The 12261-nt window shown below is 40.7% G+C and overlaps 1 protein-coding gene across 1 annotated transcript in view; it reads right to left on the bottom strand.

Moving 5' to 3' along the window:
• The window catches only part of ARHGAP24 (Rho GTPase activating protein 24), a 367683-nt gene extending 357391 nt beyond the window's left edge, over positions 1-10292 (bottom strand). The window contains exon 1 of the mRNA XM_075066121.1: positions 9930-10292. The gene's annotated coding sequence lies outside the window, so the exon portion shown is untranslated. The remainder of the gene's footprint in view (positions 1-9929) is intronic.
• Between the last annotated feature and the right edge of the window lie 1969 nt (positions 10293-12261).

The following is a 12261-nucleotide window of genomic DNA, read 5'->3' as shown; positions in this document are numbered from 1 at the left end:
GTCAGGAGTGCTGACCATAGCTGCTAGGGTCCCTTTTTGACTAGACAGTCTGGTCAAAAACTGGACATGTGGCAACCCTATTGAAGATTTGCATTGGGAGATATCAGAAATGCCAGTTTCTAGAGCTTTCCAGTTGATAAAGTGCTGGATAACACAGCTTTTACTGTATACCCGTTTACTCTAACCCTAAGTTTATTTTACAAAAAGAAATAAAATAAGAGCCCTCTATATATGATGATTTCTCAATTTCTTGCTGTTCACACATTAACATTCCTTAGGAAAGAAACCTGACAAAGCTTATCATACATCCAAGTGTATACAGACATGCAAGCTTTAAATATATCACCCAACATGTGTTTCTGAACGGTGAAGCCAGCTGACAACTCTGCAGCTGCTGTGGTCTCCTGGGAGGTCCATATTTTTAACTCCAAGCTGATACAAATGGGAGTTGATGACACTCTGAAACTTGCAGGATCAGATCCTTACATAATATGACCTAGTTGCAATAGTCCACTTTTTCATCTTCTTTAGGGACATGTACCAAGTTCCAGTACTATCAGACACAACTATTCAAAAGTCATGAGACTGGTTAAAAAATCATAAATGTTAAGATTCCTTTCTTTCGCATTCAGAGTTTTGAGCTTTTAGGGTTCACGATTTCAAACTTTCCTCTAAAAACCACAGCAACTAGAAATTTATTAGTGAGAGAGAGAGAGACAGACACACACACACACACGAGATTCTCACGTCTCATAACTCCAGGAGCTGAGACTTTAAGAAATAGATCAAATATCATGAAAGTTGCAATAAAATCATTGGTGTTGGCAATACTGATATTGCAAGATAAATTAAACCAAACATTTCTGAAGTGCAATTCTATATGTTCTTATAGACCAGGGATAGGCAACCGATGGTATGCGTGCCAAAGGTGGCACGTGAGCTGATTTTCAGTGGCACTCTCACTGCCCGGGTCCTGGCCACCGATCTGGGGAGCTCTGCATTTTAATTTAATTTTAAATGAAGCTTCTTAAACATTTTAAAAACCTTATTTACTGTACATACAACAATAGGTTAGTTATATATTATAGACTTATAGAAAGAGACCTTCTAAAAACATTAAAATGTATTACTGGCACGCGAAACCTTAAATTAGAGTGAATAAATGAAGACTCGGCACAGCACTTCTGAAAGATTGCTGACCCCTGTTATAGACATATTAGAACCAATTTTAAAATTTGCTTCTATTATGATATTGCCATGTCATGTTAGAAGCTGTTTTAGGTGGAACCCCTTTTTAATACAAACCTGAACTTGGTTAAAGGCACTTTGTAAGGAGGACCCTGATCATACTTGTACAGTGCTAACATACATCTAGCTTTTAATTTTTTACTGCAATAAATAATCAGCAATTACTAATTCAGCTTGTAATAACCATGTAATTAAATCTAAGTTAAATCATATTAAGATTATTAATTTAAAGTACAGATATCACAAATATCTATATAAATATCTATATAAAAATAGCACCACCCAACATATCAGTACCCTGTGTTTCTGAGTTATATTTGCTTGCTTTACATATCTTATTTACTGAAAAAAGATATGCAGATGAAATTATGACAGAACAAGCTAGATTCCATTCTGCCTCATATATCAAAAATAAAATTCAATCCCAACCTTGTACCCAGTTACTCACATACCAAGGCCCTAGCTACTATGTTCGGACTCCAGAATCTTATTATTGACCACGTTACATAAGCCAGAAAGTACTCAGTTTGACTGTCGGATTGAGTTTATAGGGTTGGAATTTTTCCATTACCTTTTAAACTCAGAAAATTTGACCTCGAAGTCACTGAGGTAGAGTAGGCATGGAATCGAATAATATCCTTCTTAAAGATGCACGATTATAATCACACTTTAAAGCCAGGCACTCATTTTTAAAGTATCTTTTTATCCTGTGTTTTGCAAGAATCTCATTTATTTCTGCTCAAGAGAAAGCAAATCCAGACTTAAAACATGCAACTTAAAACTGTAAGGCACAGTTTTTTCTCCTGACTCTGCTCCAGTCAGGCCCTGCAAAGAAATGTCTTCCACTCCAAGCCATCCATTTACTTGTTTCTTGGGGCTGAGAGTGAATGTTAAGACAGAGCTGTGGGAACAGCTGCACAAATATTGCAAACTGCTGGCAACAAGGTTTCTTTCCACTGTGCAGGTTTTTTGTTTTAAAACCACTTTACAGTGGATAACCCCAGTGACCATCCATGCATGCAAGACATGATTTTGATTTTGTTCTCTCAGAAAAGAGGTAAAGGCTTAATTTTCTCTCTCTCTCTCTCTCTCACATACATACACACACACTGTACACTTTCCAAAACAATACTCTGATCATTAAGCAGTGCTGCAATCAATATCAATCAACATATCAATTAAAAAAAAATATTCACAAGCTGTAATCTAACTCACAGTTACCCCAGCATTCACATACTTGTCACAGCAATGCAACTATACAATGTGTTCAAATAGGAAGGTTGAGAAGTTTGTTTTATCCTGTTTCACCAATAGGTAAAATTTTTATCTCTTGGTCATAGACCAAGTAGTTCAGGTAGATATGACTAGCAACACCTTACAACAATAATTAACTAAATTAAAATAGCCAGTCCTAAATACACACTATAATAGTACTAACAAGATCCTGGTGGTATCAAAGTATGCAAAGCTCTAACAGTTGGAGGATTTTTTTTAATTCACCAATTTTCTTATTTTTTTATAAACAAAGTAAATTAACCCTCAGCCAGTGCTAGAATTAGAAATATAGGGCTCCATTCTCAGGTCCAGCTAAACTGAATTCAGCGCAGGACTACAAGAAGAGGAGGCAAAGGTGACATTTTCCCATCTTTATGCCATTCCCCATTCTTTAGGTGATCTGGTATTTCAAGCAACTTAGAATAGCCTCAGGCTGCTTTAAGTAACATCTGGCTGCAACGGCCCTCCAAAGTGGCATTCCACCAACTGGGATCACTGGAGCAGAGAGGTTCTCCAGTCACAACCTCTTTCCACCACCACGTCCTCTATGCTACAGGCTGTGAAGGTGGATACAGCACAGCCACTTAAATCAGCCTTAGGCTTGCTTTCCACTGCTTCCGTAATGCCAACAGATCCCAGTCAGCGGCAGCCTGGATAAAACCTGAGACCTCTGGAGCTTAATGCATGAGCCTCTACTGCACGAGCTAAAAGACATGTGTCTAGTAGCCAAGGCTGTAACAGGCTCATCCAGCTCTGGCTGATCGAGGCGCCATTAGAGGGGGACATATGACCACACCAAGCCAGGCCTGCTTTCCACTGGTCCAGGTGGATCACACATTTCAATCTTTTTCTAAACACGTATCTATGGTGATTATGCCACTACACACTAATAAAACAATCCATGACCACATACATACTAACACGTTATGGTCATTAGTTGGGACTGAGCTTGGAATCTTTAACATTAAAAGCACGTTTGTATCACCTGACCTAAGGGGACAAGCTTTGCTAGCTGTAAGCAAGCAGCAGGCTCTATCCTACCTGATGTCCCACACATAGGACATAGAAGAAGAGCTTATCTTTTCAGGTCATATTACTGTTTGCTAAATGCCAGCTGTGCAGTAAGAAGTTCTAATTCAGTTAGAATCCCGCCCTTTGTCTCTGCAGGGTTCTTCTCTTAACTGTACTCCTGTAGAAGAGCAACAATATGTTGTGTACATTTGTAGATTACTGGAAAATCCTTTAGCAGTTGGTTGAAAACACACAGAATGTTTATTGGAGTAGACTGATCTACCCTCCCTTAATAGGGATATACCGACAACGGACAACTCTCAGGCCCGTTCTGCTCTGTTTTAGGTTTCCCGTAAGACCTGCATATGACTGGGGATGTGGTAACTGAGGGACAAGAAGTGGTTTCAGCAAGACAGTTAAGGGAAAACCCAGAATGCTGGGTTCAGGGCCCAAGATTAGGCCACAGTGAATAGGGTGGGCTGGGACTGCCCTCTTCTCTCCCAGGTGAGAAGCCATCCTGACTCCTTGTGGGTCCAGTCAGCCCCTCCCTCTCAGAACCAGTGGAGTGGGGCAAGCTGGGTAACGTAACCTACCCTGGAAAGAGAAACTTAAAAATCACAGCCAGGGAGAAACCTGGATGGAGCCAGGTAGTGGTCAGGGTCTCTCTCCCAGCAGGACAGAAAATAAGCTGCCATCTCCTTACACGTTTTAAAGAAAACAAAATACTGCTGTTTTGGCCTTTTTGTCAGCACCAACCCATGCAGGGGTGAATTGTATTTGTTTTTATATATGCTCCAAGAGCATTCCTGTGTTTGACTGGTCACACTTCCCTATCAGTACAATGGTCCCTGTTCTGAAGATGCTGGGGTCGGTCCACTGATTTCAAGTTTTGAAAAAGCATTAGGGAAACTAAAGGAAGCAGAGCTGTGGCATCCACATTTCCAAATACAACAGCCCATGCTGTATTGATTTATATATGCTCTCCGATGGCTGCTCAGTGACCTGTGTGCAGGATTTCATATATTCCACAATTCCACATCTATGGCAAGTGCCATAGAATTCACCTCTTGTTGAAGAATTAATGCTCTAGAATCTCAGCTTTTTTAGAATATATGTATTTCTAGCCATTATGATTGAGGAGATAATCTTGAAAACGCAGAATGCAAACTGATGCAGTGATCTCTGCCTGAGTCTGCAGATGGCCTGAAACAATAGCTTTGAGAGAGGTAAACTACCTGATTTGTTTCAATCAGAGCTCTGTAGATTCTGCAATTCTGTTACTGCATAATTTGACAATTTTCAAGATGCCCCAGAACAAACATATATTTGCTCCAGAATTCACCATTTCACATTTGTTTTGGTTCCCTGCCTACCAGGACCTACCTACCTTTGACTTTTGCTCCTTAGCTTTCCCAAAAGCAGAAGTCACTTTGATTATAGTGCATGCACCCTGCACTGTTCCACACAGCCATGTGGTGAAAGAGCCAGAGCTGGAGTGCAGCAGGCAACCAGGAATTGAGGGAACCCAAAAGAAGGATGCTGAGAAGCCCAGAGAACAGTGCAGCATCTGAGGCCCAGATACCCAGGGAGATGAGCTGCTGACGCATCCTCTTACTTGGTTCTGAGCTACAGGAACCAAGTCCCCCTGAGTTGGACAGCATAGAAGAAAAAGCAACCCAGCCTTGAAAATTTTACATTAAAAATATTCAGCCAAAGGTTATGCCAATTAAATTGGTCAGCTATGACCCATAACTGTATGGCACTAAGGAAGGAGGCATGAAGGGTACTTCATGACAAGAGAATAAATGAGCGTTGCCATAGAAATTTGTTGTGGCTGTTGTGGAATTTAGTCCTATTAGTCCATGGAGTATAAGGCCCTGTCAAACTAACAAGATATTTATTCTGATGAGATTACAAATTTTGGAGATAAAAGGTACCAGTGTTGAAGTAATATACTTACACTTGCGTAAGGCATTTGACTTGATGCCATATAACATTTTGATTAAGAAGCTAGAAGGATACCATTTAATGTGTGACATATTGTTGATTTTGTAGGACTCGAAATGTAATTGAAAATGAGGAATCATCATTGAACAGGGTGTTTCTAGTGGGCTCCCGCAGAGGTCTGTTCTTGGCTCTACACTATTTAACATTTTTATCAATGACCCAGAGGGAAAAAAAATCATTACTGATCAAATTTGCAGCTGACACAAAGATTCAGGGAGTGGTAAATGAAGATGAGGACAGCTCACCAATACAGAGCAAAATAAATCACTTACTAACCTGGGGCCAAGCGAGCATTATACGTTTTAGTAAAGCCAAATAAAATCCTACATCTGTGAACCACAAATCCAGGCCATACTTGGCCTAGGAAGCACTGACAGTAAAAAAGATTTGGAAGTCTGGGTGGATCATTAGTTGAACACGAGCTCCCTCTGCAATGTTGTGGCCAAAAGGGTTAATGTGATCCTTGGATGTATAAATGAAAATCTCCAGTTGGAATAAGGAGGTTACGTTGATTACCATTCTGTATTTGGTGCAACTGCTATTGGAATAGCGCAAGAAGCTCTTTCAGAGAAGAGCCATGAGAATCATTCCAGGATTGGAAAACAGGCCTTAGGCTGAAAGATTCACAAAGCTCAATCCATTCAGCTTACCAAAGAGAAGGTGACTTGATCACAGTCTACAACAGTGGTCACCAACCAGTCGATTGTGATCGACTGGTCGGTCCTAGAGAATCTCCCAGTTGATCGTGATCTCTGGTGGCACACTGGGGCTGCCCTGCAGCCCCAGGGGTAGGGGTCTCTCTCCGTGTGTTACTCCCACCTGCAAGCACCGCTCCCGCAGCTTCCATTGGCCGGGAAGGGGAGCTGTGACCAGGGCTGGCTTTAGGAAGTGCAGGGCCCAATTCAAACAGTTTCAATGGGGCCCTGGCAGGGATGACTATTAAAAAAAAAAAAACAAAAAAAAAAACCACGTAAAAAAACACGGGGGGGGGGTTGTACTCACCGGGCAGTGCTCCGAGTCTTCGGCAGTACTTCAGCGGCAGGTCCTTCACTTTCTCCAGGTCTTCGGCGGCACTGAAGGACCTGCCACTGAAGACCCAGAGCAAGCGAAGGACCTGTCGCCGAAGTGACGCTGAAGACCCAGAGCTCTGCCAGGTGAGTAAAAATTAAAAAGGCGTCTCTAGCCAGGGAAGGGATTCTCACTGGGCGCGGGGCCCCCTTAGGCGCCGAGCCCGATTCGGGGGAATTGGTGGAATAGGCCTAAAGCCGGCCCTGACTGTGACCAATGGGAGCTGCGGGGACAGTGCTTGCAGAGAGGGGCAGCATCTGGAGCCACATGCCCCCCGCCCACCCCTCCCTCCCTTTTAGTTGAAAAAACCCCTTTTTTCAACTAAAAGAAAAAACAAGAGATTTCAGGATGTGTGACAGGGTGACCTGGCATTCCTGCACCCTACCCCAACATGCATATACACACACACATTCATTTTACTTTCCCTAGACTCCACAATCAAAAGCCATTCTAAAAACAGCACTAGTATTTTGTGTTTCTTTAACCAAGGCATCAAAATATATATGTAGAAGGTATGTGTTCATTTTCAGTCCCTGGTGTCTTTCTGCTATGAAGTATGATTGAAGAGATACTTTAGATACTACAGTCATTGCAACCTTCTGCCCCTCCGAAGACTGACATGATAGCCTTATGGATTTCTTTAAATGCCCATGTGCTTCCCTATGGTAAAGCAGTATCAACTACCTGTTCTACTTGCAGCATTGAGCATTACCCAAAGACAGAAATATCGTATAGTGAATGACAAAAACATACACAGGAAGTGAAAAGACGAGAGAGCATTTCTTTTCCTGATGGAAAACTAATGGATCACACTCAACTGCAATGGGGTTTAGGGAAGTGGTTCTCAACCAGGGGTATGCGTACCCCTACGGTATACAGAGGTCTTCCAGAGTGTACATCAACTCATCTAAATATTTGCCTAGTTTTACAACAGGCTACATAAAAAGCAAAGTCAGTTCAAACTAAAATTTCATACAGACAATGACTTGTTTATACTGCTCTATATACTGAAATGCAAGTACAATATTTATATTCCAATTGATTTATTATATGGTAAATATGAGAAAATAAGCACATTTCAGTAATAGCGTGCTGTGATTTTGTATTTTTGTGTCTGATTTTGCAAGCCAGTAGTTTAAGTGAGGTGAAACTTGGGGTACACAAGACAAATCAGACTCCTACAGTAGTCTGGAAAGGTTAAGAGCCACTAGTTTGGGGCACTGAAATGCCAAGCTAGTACTATAGTGAAAATGCTAGACAGTCTGAACCAGCAACGCTTTCTTATTCATGTCACAGAAAAACATACCAGATCTGGGGATAATATGTATTTCAAAAGGCCAGTTGGTCACAGTAGAAATAAATAAGGATGCTGGTAGTAAACTAAGCTAAAAAGAAGTACAGTAGTAGGATGCAAACCACTTTTGTGCCACCTGCTATGACTCATCTACACATCCCATTTTTTCCTAGTGTATTTAAGATGTTGTATTGTATATAACCATGGTAGATGAAAGTCCTTGAAAGCTGTGTGTATTTTGTAGCTGTGTTTTGTTGTTGATGCTCCTACAGACATGATCTTATTGAGAGTTCACCCTAATAGTTTTGCAGCAATTACCTCTAAGAGGTCTTATTTCCTCCTGCATCTAACTCTGTGAGCTTCATCTTCCTAGCAAAGGACAAAAAGCCAATGAAAAGTGAGCTGAACTACAGGGCCAGTGGCACAGCAGGATTTGAACCTGCAGCCACAGAGAAGTCCAGATTTTAGAAGTAATGCCCTGCAGCATCCTCCTGAAGCCAGAAATCATCTGGTGATGTACTCTCTCTGTGCAGAGGGAGGGAGAGAGGAAAGCTGATAGCTAGGACTCTTTCACTACTGTCCTTGGGCCTGCTTCTCTGGGTGAGCACCCACTTAAACCCCAACCTATCCCTGTGTAACTTTATAAGAGGAGATGAGCTGCGACAAAAGAAAACAACTCTGAAGTGAGACAGCAGCATTCAAGGAAGAAACAAACAGGCAACTAAAGCAACATGAACAAGACGCCAGCCACAAAAAAAGGGAACTTGTAAGCCCATTTTAGTTTTTGTCTCTAAACTCATTGCATCGTGCCATACAATGCCTGTTGCAACAACAAAAACAACTCCATAGCATAGCATCTGAATTTCAGGGAGAGCTAGGGATAAGGACTTCACTCAATCTTTTTCTCTCCATCTACCTCTGCTTTTAATTATGGGCACGCACATATCACTTTCTGGTAATACTTTGTACTTATCTGTACATACCACAAGTTTACAATCAGCTTGTCTTAGTGAGGGCAGCATGCCTTGTTCTGTTTATGGATCAATCCCCCTCTCTCATTTCTTAATACAAGAGACCCAACATAAATCAATTCCTCCTGAAACTTGAATAAAAGTAATGTCTCTTATTAGGACAAGATACTGTACCTAATACTACGGCAAAAGAAGTTACCCTAATAATGATGTTTTGAATTCATTTATCATACCTAGGTAAATTTAGCCCCATTGAAGTCACTGTGGTTGCACAGTGGATTAATCTGGACCCTTTTCATACTTATGTACCATATATTGGTGTCAGTGCCTAAAAAGGATCATGCTGTTTATTTCTAGACAATATCTAGCCATGTATCTGACAACAACTCACAGTACACAGTAACTATCTTATACCAGAAATCCTATTTAAGATTTGTTTTAAAAAGAGAACCCAAAACTCTGCAATCATATATCCATATTTTTGAGATAGAAGAATATTTTACACAAGTTCAAAAGAGGGGACAAAACAAAAATCCACAATTTCTGCAGCTCTCTTATCTTAAACACAAAACCACTTGGGTGGCTTTAAAACCCACTAAAGATTTCCTGACTCTTTGGTGATTACAGTCAAAGCACTTATTACAAATTCTGCCCCAGTGAACCTGTTATCTACGAAAGTTGAACTCCAGACATTTATACCAAAAGAGGAACATGCAAAGAGAACTATTACAAATCTGAAGATGAATTTTAACATGGGAATTTCAGAACACACAAAGAGCCTTTATTTTTATTTTTTTTAATCTGTACTTAGATGACAGAATATTCTATTTTTATCCCTGGAAGAAATAAAAAGGAACGTTGTGACAAAGTTTGTAATTAAAGAAATAGCAGCACAGAACAGAATCCTCATAGCTGCCTCCCTCTCCAAGACAAGAACAGCATTGTCACAGACAGCTGCTGCTGCGACTTCCTGGTCTGGAGTTAGAGTTTGTCCTGTCAAAAGAATGTACCCTTCTCCACAGTTTTGTCACAAATACCACTTTAATTCCACCTACCCTGCTTCCAACTGCGGCGCTGATCCAGATCACCAGCAGCTCCAGAAAACCACTCCACACGGATAAACAAGAAAGGAGAAAAAACCAAAATCAAACACTCTACTTCCCACAAGTAGGGGAAATATTCAGACCCATAAATGTGGTAGCTTCACAAGGCAGTTTCAGAGAGGAAATACAGTGGTGCTAAACTAAGTTGTCACTGCAATGAAAAAAATGTTCCTCTCCTCTCTCTCTCTTGAATGCTCAGACCATCTGCAGACTCAGTCCCTGAGGACTGCGTTACTTTAACTCAGAAGCACTGCACTACCACCACATGTACTTGAGAGATCCTACCAGTCACAGAAGGAGTAATCCAGAAAGTTAGAAAAAGAGTGATTGCGTGCATGGATGTGTAAATATACAGTACAGGAGGCTGGAACAACCTAGCAAGGCCAGCCCTCAGACGCAGCCTTAGGTTTCAGATTTCACTGGCAACTGGCTGCTCTGAAACACACCAGCAGCACTACTACTGAGTCGGAAAGGATCCCTTCCTAGCCACACAGCTCACTTCTCAGATATCTCTGGAACCCTGACTGACACTGCACCATCAGCTGTGCCAAACTTCTTAACATACTGATCATTAACTGTTTAACTACACTCACTGCTGGCTGCTAAGTGTCCTGGTCCAGGAATCTCATCCTGTTAATGAAAGCAACCTGCTCAACTTACCTAAATGCCTCCTGACATCATGCTTTGCAAAGTATTACTTTTCAGTTCCACATCATCTTGTATCATCACCTCTAGCATCAGGCTTGTTTATAAAGTCATGTAACCTCTACATTCATTACTGATCTTCAACAAGCATTTTCAGCTCTGTTCTATTTATTTTAAGTCATTACAAAAAGCATTTTGCTTTGTTTTAATTGGAGCTATTTTCATGAAGAAGGGAGTTACAGCTCTGAGGATGACACACAGAGGGGATTACCATGTTCTATAGTTAACTCAAGCAGCCAGACACTAATAAATAAAATAAATAAATAAATAAATAAAATGTCTCAGACTGCTTGCCTCACAGGAGTGCGCTTCAGCTTCTCTCACTAATATGACCTCAAGAGACCTGTGGGAGCACCTAGTACATTACACATACAGTAAATTGTGGGTTTCCTCAAGAAAAGGAAAAATTCTACCGGGGTATACCCAGGAGATAATCATAAACTGACCCTGGGTCTGACACCGAGTCCATCTGGAGCCAAGAGAAGACTACTTAGGGCATTTTTTTCTTGTTATTTAGATAACTAAATCCATATTTAGGGACTTAAAATGACCAGGCCTTGCTTAGCACCTACAGTTCCCAAGAAGTTTTTGGCCTTTATCTCTCTGCCTCAATTTCTCCATCTCTTTAAGAAAAGGAATTGGGAGATATTACAGTTTGCCTGCCTGAAAAAGGAATCCTCAGAACTGAAGTTGGTAGAGTGGTTTAAAGCTGAGTGCTGCACTTATTCTAAAGGCCCAATTCTACCTTGAGTTATATGGATGTAACTCATCGTTTTCTATTTGAAACATATCTATGTAACTGAAGACAGAATTGTTAAAAAAGAGTTATTCACCATCTGAATTACACAATAGTCTGTCTTCTAAATTCATTGGGACACCAACTGACTCATTGACTATTTGGGAGTGTGTCTCAGGCAGACTGCAGTGTTCTCTTTTTCCCACATTCACAAAGGGAAGTGACTTGTAATTCTTGCCTTCCATCATACCGCTCAATGCCAACACATCTCACCCCATCATATAGATCTGGTGGGGAAGTATGACTTCAGCTGGAAAATTATAAATGCTAATCAGTTATTGTAGCAGATGAAGCACAAAATTCCAGTCAGAGACTAGATCTCTTTTCCCAGATTCCTGTGTAGAGCAATATTGTTTTTGATATTGTACTGTGGTAATAAATAATCGTATAGTAGGGATAAAGAACCATAAGAAACCACTTTAAGAAACAAACAAAACTCCCCATTCAAGTCAGTGGGGAGTTCTGTTTACTGTGTAAGTTAGGAGCATATAGTTAGTTAAGTGCCACTTAACATACAAAGGATCTGAGTGCAGTTCTGCTTACTTCAGATGAGGAATCCAGGCAAAAGATAGGAAAACTGATTTAGATGATATATAAACTTGATTCAAATATTTGTACCTAACTGTTACAGATTCAGAGGTGTTCATATAATGACTCTTCCTCCCTCAGACTATTTCTCGCACCTCCATGCTGACTAGTTCCAGTTCTAAGTGAAGAAGGCAGTACTTAAATATCATGAGAACTACAAGAACCATCCAGGAAATATTGGAACTGGAATAATTT

This window comes from Chelonoidis abingdonii, chromosome 5, assembly GCF_003597395.2.
Source record: "Chelonoidis abingdonii isolate Lonesome George chromosome 5, CheloAbing_2.0, whole genome shotgun sequence".
Lineage (NCBI taxonomy): Eukaryota > Metazoa > Chordata > Testudines > Testudinidae > Chelonoidis > Chelonoidis abingdonii.
The sequence above is the reverse complement of the archived record's forward strand: the minus strand, read 5'-3'. Positions and strand labels throughout refer to the sequence as shown.